General features: G+C 44.5%; 1 long non-coding RNA gene across 1 annotated transcript; it reads left to right on the top strand.

Moving 5' to 3' along the window:
• Nucleotides 1-2373: 2373 nt before the first annotated feature.
• LOC119925725 lies at nucleotides 2374-7500 on the top strand. The gene is made up of 3 exons (XR_005449827.1): nucleotides 2374-5675; nucleotides 6126-6182; nucleotides 6583-7500. It is a non-coding gene; the product is annotated as an uncharacterized LOC119925725 (long non-coding RNA).
• The last annotated feature ends 5376 nt before the right edge of the window (nucleotides 7501-12876 follow it).

Genomic DNA, 12876 nt, shown 5'->3' with positions numbered 1-12876 from the left:
CAGAGACATAATTAACCTGCCTACTTCTGGGAGCGCCCCATCCAGCAGGCATCCACACAGGCAGAGCTGCAGTCTCAGACATCAGCGGAAGCCGGCCCACGGAAGGGCGGAGAGGGGTAGATGAAAAGATGCCGGCAGCAGCAGAGGTATGAAACAAGGAGGGAAGGGTTTGGGGGTGGGATGATTGAGCTATAGAGCTATTTCGAAATGGAAGCGTCACCTCAGCAATAGTCAGAAGTCGGGGGATGTCTACAGTCACATGCCGGAGGTTGGAACCCTTGCCTGTGGATCGAGGGTTTATCTCTAGGCGCGGTAATCCCTACAAATGAAGGGCCAGAGTCATACCTGCCCCACACGTTCAGGGCAGTGAGAAATTCACTGAATCATCCTGGGGAACATTTGACAAAGTATACCAGGCTAATTGTGGATCCCCCTACGTCTATAGATAGAAACACTAATGAAGGGGTTTCCTTTTTTCACCACAGGACTGCAGCCTGAATTCAAAACTCCAGTGGGCTCGGCTTCTCCAAGAATATTGGAAGAATGAAGAACGCAGTGAGAGATGTCCTTCGCTCGGGATCATGCGGCAAGAGATAGATAAAGGGAAAACCCTTTTAGGCTTGGAACTAATCCCCAGCACTATATCAATCCTAGGTCTCTATGGCCAGGATGATGGAGAGGAAAAAAGTAGTTTTCTTTATGCCAACAATCTCCTGCTTTGATTTAGTTACCTATGGTCTTCATGGCCTGAAAAGATACATTGGGGTAAAAAAAGGAGAATTCTGCTTTATGCAAAAACTCTCCTGCTTATTCCTCTACCTAAGGCCTTCAAAGAAAATATGCGAGGAGGAAATGGAGAGGTTTGCTCTATGCCGAGAGATCTCCTGTGCACTAGTCCACCTCGTGTCTAAGAGGTTTTTGTTGGAGAACAAATAGAGAGTAGTTGAGGGGCCAGAGGAAAATTGGCCTCACGCAAAAATTCTTCAGATTTCATTTCTCTACCGAAGGCCTTCAAAAGAACATTTGAGGGGAAAAGGGAGAAATGTGTTTCATGCCAATAATCTCCAGATTTCATTTCTCTATTGAATGTCTCTGATGCCTTGAGAGAACATGAGCTGTGCCAAAGGAGATATTTGCTTCAAGCAAATAATCTCCAGTTTTATTTCTCTATCAAAGGTCTTCAAGGCCACAAAAGAGAATATTGGAGGTGAAAAGGAGGAAATGTGCTTTCTACACCAAACTGCCTACTTTATTTTCTCTACCTAATGTCTTCAAGGCCTGAAAGGACATTGTATGGGGTTAAAAAAAAGTAGAATTTTGCTTCATGTAAACACTCTCCTGCGTATTTATCCACCTAAGGTCTTCAAGGCCTCAGAAGAGGATATCTGAGGGGAGAAGGAGAAATTGACTTCTTGCAGATATATCCCCTGTTCCTTACTCCACCTCAGGTCTTCAAGGCTTTTTCACTGAGAATGAATGAGAGACTACTAGAGATGTCAAAGGGAAAGTACAAAAATCATTTTCACAGAAGTTTCACAAAATACAGAAATTCTCATTCAAAAATCTCCTCCTTGTATTTCTCCACCTAAGGTCTTCAAGGCCACAGAAGAGAATATTAAGGTCAAAAAGGAGAAAATCGATTCACGTAAATAATTTCTGCTTTACTTTCTCTAAGGTCTTCTAGGCCTCGGAAGAGGGTCTTGGAGGTGAAAAAGGAGAAAGTTAGTTTCAGTGCCCAGTTTGTGTGTCTCTTAAGGTCTTCAAGGCCCCAAAAGAAACTATTTCCCGTGACAAAGGAGAAATTTGCTTTATGCAAAAAATATCCCGCTTTCTGTTTCCTACCTCAAGTCTCCAAGGTCTGAAAATATATGGCATTTATAAAGGAGAATTTTGCTTCTTGGACAAACTGTCCCACTTACTTGTCCGCACAAGGTGTACAAGGCCTTCAGTGATAACATATGAAGAGAAAAATGATCAGTTAGCTTCCTGCAAACAATTTCCGGCTTTTATTTCTTAAAGGCTTGGCCAGAGAACGAGTCAGGTGAAAAGGGAGAAATCTGCTTCATGTAGTAGAGATGTATCTCTACTTCATCATCTCTACATTCAGTACTCCACTTCAGGCCTTCAAGGCTTCGGAGAGTGAATACAGACTATTTGAGGTGCTGAAGGAGGAATTTACTTCATGCAAACCATCTCCAGCTTGTATTTCTCTATCTGAGGTCTTCCAGGCCTTCAAAGAAAATATTTGAGGTGAAAAAGGAGAAATTTGCTTCATATGAACAAACTCTAGTGTTTCGTTGGTCTAAGGTCTTCAGGGCCTCCGATGAGAACATTTGAGGTGAAAAGGGAGAGATTAGCTTTTTACGTACAGTCTCCAGATTTTTTTTTCTAAGGTCTTCAAGGCCTGAAAAGATAGTATACGATATTCCAAAAGGAGAATTTTGCTCCATGTAAAAACTGTCCTGCTCATTGTTCATCCCAAGGTCTTTAAGGCCATAGAAGAGATTACATATGAGATGATAAAGTATGATTTGCTTCATGCAAACAATCACCAGCTTTTATGTCTCCATACTAGGTCTTCAAGGCCTTAAAAGAGACTATTTCATGTGAACAAAGGGAGAAATTTGCTTCATGCAGATAGACTTCCTGTGCATTACTCCACCTCTGGCCTTCAAGGCCTTGAAATTGAGAGTGAACAGAGAAATCTGAGGTGCAGAAGGAGACATTTGATTCATGCAAACAGGTTCCAGCTTATATGTCTCTATACTAGGTCTTCAAGGCCTTAAAAGAGAGTATTTTAGCTGAGAAGGGGGAGAAGTTTGCTTCATGCAGATAGACTTCCTGGGCATTCCTCCACCTTAGGCCTTCAAGGCCATTTAATTGAGAATGAACAGAGAATATCTGAGATGCCAAAGGAGAAATTTGCTACATGCAAGCCATGTCCAGCTTTTATTTCTCTACCTCAGGTCTCCAAGGCCAGTAAAGAGATTATTTGAGGTGAAAAAGGAGAAATGTGCTTCGTACAAAGCATCTGCAGCTTTGATATCTCTTCTGAAGGTCTTTAAGGCCTCCAAAGAGAATATTTGAGGCGGAAAGGGAGAAATTTGCTTCATGCATACAATCTCCAGCTTTTAGGCCTTTTTCTAAGGTGTTCAAGGCCCTGAAAGAGAACAGTTGCGGTGAAAATAGAGAAATGTACTTTATGCATACAGTCTCCAAGGTCTTCAAGGCCTCAAAAGAAAATGTTTGGGGGCTTAAAAGGAAACAATCACCAGCTTTTACTTCTTTCTCTAAGGTGTTCAAGGCCGTAAAAAAGAACATTCGCAGTGAAAAAGGAGAAATTTGCTTCCTATAGACAATCTCCATGTTTTATTTCTCCAAGGTCTTCAAGGCCGCAAACGAAACCGTTTGGGACTTCAAAAGAGAAATTGGCTTCATGAAAACCATCTCCCGCTTTCATTTCTCTACTAACGTACGGTCTTCACGACCCACAAACAGAATATTTATCTCAGAAAAGGACAAGGTTTCTTCATGCAGACAATCTCCTGCTTCTGTGTCTCCTAAGGGCCAGAAAAGGCAATATATGGGGTTAAAAGGGGAGAAATTTGCTTCATGCAAACACTTTCCTACTGATCCCTCTAAGGTCATCAAGACCTGAAGAGAAAATGTATGAACTGATAAAGGAGACATTGGTTTCATGCATAAATATCAACTCTTGTGCATTAGTCCATTTCAGGTCTTCAAGGCCTTTGAATAAAGAGTGGATAGAGAAAATCTCATATGAAAAATGTGGGATTTGCTTCATGTACACTATCTCCTGCTTTGATGTCTTTACCCTGAGGTCTTCAAGGCCAGAAAAGAGAATATTTGGGTTGAAAAAGATAAATTTGCTTCATTTGGACAAATTTCCTTTGCGTTATGCCACCTCTCGTTTTAAGGCGTTTTCAGTTGAGAAGGAATGCAGACTATCCAGTGAGCAAGAGAAATAATTTTCCTTCATGGAAAAAAGAAATCCACTTATTTCTCTACCTACTGTTTTCAGGGCCTGGAAAGAGAATACACATGAGCTGGAAAAGGAGACGTTTTACTTCATGCCAAAAATGTTACCGTTTGGTACTCCACCTAAGGCCTTCAAGGCCTTTAGTTGAGAATTTAGAGAGAACATGCAAGGTGGAAAAGGAGAAATGTACTCCATGCAAACAGTGTCCTGCTTTTCAAGGCATGAGGAGAGAATGTAGGAGATTGAAAAAGAAGCAGTTGGATGTATCCAACAAGTCACCTGATCATTTTTCTACCTTAGGGTCTTCAAGGCCTGAAGAGAAAATATACGAACTGGAAAACGAGAAATGTGTTTCCGTACAGACACATCTCCTGTGCATTAGTTCACCTCAGGCCTTCAAGGTCTTTTTATTGAGAGTGGGTCAAGATTAATTGAGGTGAAAAAGGAGAAGTGTACTTCATGCAAACAACCTACTGCTTTTATTTCTCTACGCAGGTCTTCAAGGCCTGAAAAGAGAATACCTGAAGTGGGGAAAGAGAAATTTGCTCTATGCAAAAAACTTTCCCATCGGTGAGTCCACATGCGATCTGCAAGGCCTAAAGAGAAAAGATAGGAGCTGGAAAAGGATAAATTTTCTTCACACACAAATGTCTCCCGAATGTAAATCTACCTTGCAGCCTTCAAGGCCTTTCGATAGAGAATGATTAAGGTATTCTTGAGGTGGAAAAGGAGAAATTTGCTTCATGCAAAAAAACCTCCTGCTTTTCTCTACCTAAGGTCTTCAAGGCCTGAAAAGAGAATATTTGAGGTAGAAAAGGGGAAATTTGCTTCATGCGAAACATCTCCACGCTTGAATTTCTCTAACGTAAACTCCTGTAAGACCGGCCTAGAAAATATAGATGTGGGAAAGGAGTTATTTGCTTTATGCAAGAAAAAGAAAATCTCCTGCTTATTTCTCTACCCGTAGCCACCACAGCCTGCAAAGAGAACATTTGAGGAGTTAAAGGAGATATGATTCACATGCTAATTTCATCTTTTTTTTAACCTCATCCTTCAAGTCCTGTATCTTGTGACAGAGAAAACATACTATTCTTGGCGTGAAAAGGAGAAATTTTCTTCCTGCCAAATTATCCCCTTTATTTTGCCACCAAAGGCTTTGCCTTCCATAGCCTTTCAATTAGGAGAGAAAAGAAAATATTTGGGACTAAAGAAAAGGGCAAAGGTTTTATCATGCCAACAAACATCCTCCTTCTCACATCACCTCAGGCCTTTAAGGCCCTTCAGTTGAGAGTTGAGATGACAAAGGAGGAATGTGCTTCTTGCCAGTCAATCTGCCATGTATTTTTCCACCTTAGGTCTTCAAGGCCTTTTACTAGATGGTGGAGACGGACTAACTGGATTTCAAAACAGAGAGACTAGATCCATGCACATTCTAACTGGCTCCATGCAGATAGCTAACTGTGTGTCCTCCTGAGCTGTCTTCAGGCTCCACCCCTGGTCTTTATGGCTTGGGCTGTTGCAGAGAGCACAGAGGTAGGAATGTAGGTGAAGAGCTTCATGCTAATCCCCAACCCCGTAATCCCTGAAAGGGTTTTCACTTTGTCCTTCCACTCTGCCTGCTCTTCCCTCGCAACCTTGGACCAAGTCAACAAACCACTCTGTGGCACCTAACCAGGTAGGAAGGTGGACGATGAATGGGAGAGGGCTGGGTTTATGATTTTTTGGAATGCTAGTTTCAGGCGCTTTTGAGGACCAGTCACTCCCCGTGTGCTTGAAGATGCTTAAAAAATTTGTATTAAAGACATGACTTGGTATTCTTTAAAACCACAAATCATTTGTTTCCACATTTTGCTAGTATTAAAATATCATTCAGACCTTTGTAAAAATGTTGAGTTGGTCCCGTCAACATTGCAGTTGGCTCCATTGCCTGTCTGATTCACCTAAGAAATCTCCCTGTCAGCTTGCCCTAGAGTGCAAATGAGTTGGTTTTTAGTTTGGATGAATTCATTTTTTCCAGTCTGGTAGCAGTGACTTGGCCATCATCCTTCCCTGAATTGAGCCTATTGGTTTGTAGCCTCCTCTGGAACCAGATTTTCTCATACTCACTCTCCTGCCCATTCTCTAGATTCAGCGTCCTAAGAGCTGAGATGGTTTAGTGTGGAAATGATGGAGAATGAAACAGGTAAGCAGCAATTCCAGAGAATTTATGCGTGCACACACAAACACACACACACACACACAGATATTTTATATATATATATATATATATATATATATATATATATATATATATATATATATATATATATATATATATATATATGTTAAAGTAATTTTCAGTTCAACTGTTGGGATTACGATTCTTCCGGATGATTTTTCCCTTTTCTGCTTGGTGTGTGTGGTGAAATATCACACGAACCACATCTGCCTCCTCTTCTCATTGCCCAAACATTCCTTAACCAAGCTTTATGAAGAAGAAAAAGTTATCTAAATGAAACCGATTTTAACTCCTGAATCTATGTAGTAGACATATGCGGAGGTGCACAATAAAGAATGGAACCACATTTTCTCTCTCCCTGCAGGGCCAGCTAGCACTACTCAAGAAAAGCTCCATTTCTTCCATCGAGTGTTCACCTCTAGAAGAGTAGAGAATGAAGGAAAATCCAATGATCGTTGGGTTTGGAGAAAATCCGGCTACCGGTTAAGAGAAAACTGTTCTGGACCTGAGGTTCAGTCTGGATCCTCTGGTCCAGGATGTTAGAGGGTGATAAAAGAAAATTTGAGGTGGAGGAGGAGGGGTTTTGCATCAGCCAAATTCTTGCAAAACTTAACTTCATGCAAAACAGCCTCACCTCAGCTGATCTCTTGTCTTGGGTCTTCAAGGCCCTTGAGGGAGTAGGGAGAAAGTAGCTTTAGGCAAAAAGCTCCCCTTTGGTACATCGACTCCCGTCCTGGCTACTCTGGCCTTTGTGGTGGGTGGTTGGGAAGGGGGGAAATCCCCAAAGAATCTGTACAGGGGCAAACGGGAGATTCTCTTCATGCAGAATCTCCTGAAAAACATGGTCCAGCTATGCAAGAAATCCCCATTTGGCCTTTATGGCTGCACTTCTGGACCAAGAAATTATCCTCATAAATGGCCTGGGATATTTCTCTTGTGAGCCTTCTGGGTTTCAGAGAGGTTAGAGCTGAACCCATTTGACCTTAGAGCCTCATTTTCCATGTTCGGAAACTGTCCAGTTTGATAGGGAAATACCTTTCAAAATTCTATAGTGTTATGTCAGGATTACAATTTCAAACGTGCATGACAAAAGCACAACAGAGAGAACTCCTTGTCCTCCTCTAAGTCCTGATTGACCAACTCAGTGTTCAATGGAATGTTATGTTTCTCTCACTCAAAAGATATTAAACTACTAAAAGACTTATGCAGTCCATCACACCAGCATTTCAAATGTCAATAAAATAGCCAAATATAATAAAAATAAACATAAAACACAACTAAAGGTAGCACAATAAAATACGATAAAATAGTTTAAATTAAAAATTAATAGGAAAATAATTAACATATAAAATGACATATAAATCCATGCAACACTCATTCCATTGAACATGGATATTTGGGATATCTTAGGACAAAAAAAAAATACCAAGCATTGAAAGGCCAAAAATTGGCGAGGTCTATCCCTCTGCGTTTTCTACCGTGATTAGATGAATGGCTTTATGACAGCAAACTGACTATAACACTATAGACGCCCCCAAAACCTCAAGGGAGAATTCCGTCCAATTTCCAAGCAATTTTACGTCATACGCTTTTGTTCTAAGAATGCCTGTCACATTGAGTATTTTGTTCTCAAGGTTTTAAACCTGTACAGATTTGGTGGGCTCCTACTCCCGGCTGGATCTTCCCTGTCCGTGGTAGGCGCCGGTAGGAGCAGAGGTAAGTGCCGGGGTCCCGAAGGTAGAAATGCACTAATTCCCGTGAAGGGTGGGTTTGAGGGATATCCTCAGGGTGGCCCTGGGAGCTGGCAAGTGTCACCATGATTAATGTCAGTGTATTTACACCTGCCTTTGCTTTTCTACTTCCAAATCTGCTGGTAGGATCTTTTTGTTCCCCACATACAGCAGAGAGAATCAGTGATCCCAGATCTGGGGGAGAAAATGAAGTGAAGTTTCAGCTGGTGGACCAAGAAGGAGAATTGACGCGACACAATCCCGTCTGCCTTTGGAGGCGCGGCCTCTGTCCCTGCGGCCTCTGTCCCTGCGGCCCCTTCCTGCAGTTGGCAGGGGTGGGGAGGGGAAGCAGGGACAGCCAGGTGAGAGGGGACCAGGGAAGTAGGAGGTGAGGGGCCAGGCCTGAAGCGGTGGGACGGGAGGTCGAAGCCCATGCTGGCACTGCCACTAGGTGCCCCCTGATCCTCGATGTGAAGCCCACTGCAGGGGGGATGGTGGCAGTGCAGGGGAGGGAGTGGCAGGGAGGAGGGTGTTGCCGGGGACTCCTTCTCTCACTTTTCCCCTCTTTACCTCCCCTTGTTTTTCTCCAGCCACTTCCATTTCTCCTCCTTCCCTTTCTTCCCTAAAATAAGAGTCAAAACCATTGCTTCCACAGCATCCCAACATTCGGGGACCACAGCTCTCCAGCCAAGCCAGCCCTAAGTTCCTCCTGGACCCTCCACAGCCCAAGGGAAACCATCCAGAAGCCCGCCTGACTCCACTCCAACACCACACAACCCGAAGACCCAAGCCTCAGGAGGGAAACCATCCCGAAGCCTTGCTGACTCTACCCCAGCCCCACACAACCCTACACCCAAGCCTTTGGATATCTTCTTGGGCGTGAAGCTATTTATGGCTGCATCCTGTCCCAGCGGCCCTTTACTGCAGTTGGCGGGGGTGGGGAGGGGAAGTGGGGACAGCCCGGTGAGAGGGGACCAGGAAAAGAGGGCGGTGAGGGGCCAGGCCTGAGGAGGTGTGGGGGGGGGGGGGGTCTAAGCCCATGGCGGCACTGCCACTAGGTGCCCCCTGATCCTCGGTGTGAAGCCCGCTGCAGTGGGGACGGTGGCAGTGCAGGGGAGGGAGGGGCAGGGAGGAGGGTGTTGCCGGGGACCCCTTCTCTCATGTTTCCCCTCTTTGCCTCCCCTTCTTTTTCTCCAGCCACTTCCATTTCTCCTCTTTCGCTTTCTTCCCTAAAATGAGTCAAAACTGTTGCTTCCACAGCACCCCAACATTCGAGGTCCACAGTGCTCCCGCCGAGCCAGCTCTACCTTCCTCCTGGACCCTCCACAGCATGAAGGAAACCATCCAGCAGCCCGTCTGACTCCACTGCAGCACCACACAACCTGAAGACCCAAGCCTCAGGAGGGAAACCATCCCGAAGCCTTCCTGACTCCACCCCAACCCCACACAACCCGAAGACCCAAGTCTCCGGAGGGAATACATTCTGAAGCCTTCCCGACTCTACCCCAGCCCCTCACCACCCCTGACCCAAGTGTCATGAGGGAAACCATCCCGAAGCCCTCCTGACTCCACCCCAACCCCACACAACCCTAGACCCAAGCCTTTGGATGTCTTCCTGGGCCTGAAGCTATTCATGACTGCCCTGGTGCCACTCCACCCTTCCCCTTCCAGATATTCAGAGAAAACCTTTTCTTCTCCCAGACCTCTGTAAATGAATAAAAGTTGTGAAAATCCCATCTCACATCTGATGGTCTTCCTTTGCTTGTGGTCTTTGTATGGTTCAAAGAGACGGTGTCTGCACAGGATAATCAAGGCAGATGTTCAGGGCTAATGACTAAAACTCATATTTGTACAAAGGCAAATGAAGGTGGCAGCCCTGACAGAGGGCTTTACTGCAAGCAGATGGATGGGGACTCCGGAGCCAGCCAAAGGTGTGACTACTCTGAAGAAAAAGCGGGAGCGTGATCTGTGGCACTAGTGATGGTATTTGTTCAGCACTTACTAGGTGCCAGGCACTGTACTAAGCGCTGGAGTGGATACAAGCAATTAGAGTTGTACCCAGTCCCCAACCCATATGGGGCTCACAGTCTCAACCCCCATTTTACAGATGAGATAACTGAGGCCCAGAGGAGTGAGGTGACTTGTCCAAGGTCACGCAGCAGACACATGGCAGAGCTGAGGTTAGAGCCCATTGCCAACTTACTCCCAGTCCCATGCTTTATCCACCATGCCAAGCTGCTTCCCCAAAATGTAGGGCTCATCCTGGACATGAACCCAGGACATCTCACACCCCAAGTGAGAATCATACCCTTGGACAGACAAGCCGGCAATATGCCCCCGCTTTTTCACAAGTTGGGATTTTGGGATTTTTTTTCTCTGCCGGCTCCAAGGGGACCCGCTGTGCCCTAGATCCAGATTGAAATTGTCCAAGGTATAGTTGGTAGAGTGCACAACTTCCTTGGATTAATGGGCCAAAGATAAAATGAGAACAACTCACACATCCTTGTACCTACTGGCTTCTAAACCATCTTTTCAAGTCAAAACTGTCAAAGTCAAAACTGTTGCTTTCACAGCATCCCAACATTCGAGGACCACAGCCCTCCAGCCGAGCCAGCTCTAACTTCCTCCTGGACCCTCCACAACCCTAGGGAAACCATCCAGAAGCCCTCCTGATTCCATCCCAACACCACACAACTCGAAGACCCAAGCCTCAGGAGGGAAACCATCCTGAAGCCCTTCTGACTCCATAGCAACCCCACACAATCCCACACCCATGCCTCAGGAGGAAAACAATCCTGAAGCCCTTCTGACTCCACCGCAACCCCACACAACTTCAGATTCAAGCCTCAGGATGTCTTTTGGGGTCTGGGGTTATCACTGACCCCTGACTAGATCAACCCCTCCCCCCACCAGAAAAGCTTTTCTTCCCCCAGAAACTGTGTTAATGAATAAAAATGGTTAAAATCCCATCTCACACCTTATGGTCTTCCTTTGTTTGTGGATTGGGTCTTGGTATGGTTCAGAGAGATGGTTTTTGCACAGGGTAACCAAGAAAGATGTTCAGGGCTCATGCCTTAAATCTCTTCTTTTTTCAGAGGAAAGTGAAGGTAGCATCCCTGCCTGAGGGCTTTACAGTAAGCAGGTTGAGGGGGGAACTCCTCAGCTAGCCAAAGGTGTGATAGTTCTGTGGGGAAAGTAGAAGGGTGATTTAGGGCACTACATGCCTCCTCTTTCTTAGAAGTTTCTTTCCCTTCTACCAGCTCCCAGGAGACTTGGTGTTCCCCAGATCCAGACAAACTTTCCAAGGTATAGTTCGTAGTGTGAACAGCTTCCTGGGATTAATAGGTCAAGGACTAAACAAGAAATAATCATCTTTGTGCATCCACTGGCTTCTTAACCACCTTATCACTTTTCCCCCCCACTACACATCCCTAGCCCTCTGCACATACATATCCCTACTCCCTTTTACCCACTCCTCCTTAACACACAAACACACCCCTTTGCTCTCCCCTTAGGGTCCACACTTCTTCACAAAATACTGGAACTTTCTTCCCATGCTGCACACTACTAAACACACAACCCCACACACATTCCTTGTACCTTCCAGTCCAACTTAGACATACACAACCATTCACCTTTGGAGCTGGTGAAGAGGAACAGAACTTGGTAGAGCAGATGAGAAAAACTTAGCTGCCAAAACCAGCCAGTCTCAGGAGTAGCTCCTGGGCCTATACCTGCCTTCTTTATTTATAGTGGCAAAAACTGTAATTGCTCTTTATTAATCAAGCCTTATTTTTCTACTTTCAAGTATCCCCAGTGGTACTCCATTCAAAATTTAGGGATCTATAGAATAGCCACACAAAATGAAATACTCATATTGTTGAAACAGTCATAGAACTTTTTGTTTTGTTTTGTTTTATTTTGTTTACAATTGAGCCTGAGAATGTTATGACAGTAAAACACTTCAGATAAACAGTGTTTTTAATTCTGTTTTAAATGAAGAGAAATAATTCGTTATGTTTCCCTCCACCCCTCCACAAGGATTTCAGAAACCAGGCTTGCAGGAAAACATTAAAAAATGTGTCAGTATTCTGATATTTCTGTTAATCAGAATAATCATTGGTTACTACTGGACATTCACCTTGCTTTTCTTGTGGAAAGCTTTATGATGTATGATCAAGACTGGGCTCTTGGTTCTAAGGTAACATGCATGGTGAGACTGCATCTACGAGGATAAGTATTTGAGAGAGACTACTGCACACTTTATCCATAAAAACACAGTCAGACATTTCATCTGGTCCCATGACTTGGAGGGGACATTGCTCCAACACTACCGGTTAAATGTGGGAAAGGTATATCCTCCTGCCAGAAGTTTAGGTGACAAAAATGCCTCAAACATATTCCTGTATTCCATCACTTCCCCTAATTTAATAATAGTAATAATTATGGTCTCTGTTAAGCACTTGCTGTGTGCCAACCACTGTTTTAAGCACTTGGGTTGATATGAAGGAATCAAGTTGGACATAGTCCCTGTCCAGAGATGGGACTCACAGTCAATCCCCATTTGACAGATGAGGGAACTGAAGTACAGAGAAATGAAGGGACTTGCCCAAGGCCACTCAGCAGATAGGCTGCAGAGCAGGGATTAGAATCCACGTTCTCTGATTCCCAAGCATGTCCTTTTGCCGCTAGGCCATGCTGCTTCATCACTTTACTTTCATTGTCTGTCTCCCTCACTGCAAAGCCCTTGTGGGTAGAGATAATAATAATGATGGTAGTTGTTAAGCGCTTACTATGTGCCAAGCACTGTTCTAAGCACTGGGGTAGATAACAAGATAAGCAAGTTGTCCCACGTGGGGCTTGCAGTCAATCCCCATTTTACAGATGAGGTTACTGAGGCACAGAGAAGTGAAGTGATTTGCCCCAAG

Source organism: Tachyglossus aculeatus, chromosome 1 (genome assembly GCF_015852505.1).
Source record: "Tachyglossus aculeatus isolate mTacAcu1 chromosome 1, mTacAcu1.pri, whole genome shotgun sequence".
NCBI lineage: Eukaryota > Metazoa > Chordata > Mammalia > Monotremata > Tachyglossidae > Tachyglossus > Tachyglossus aculeatus.
This window is presented reverse-complemented; position numbering and strand designations above follow the sequence as displayed.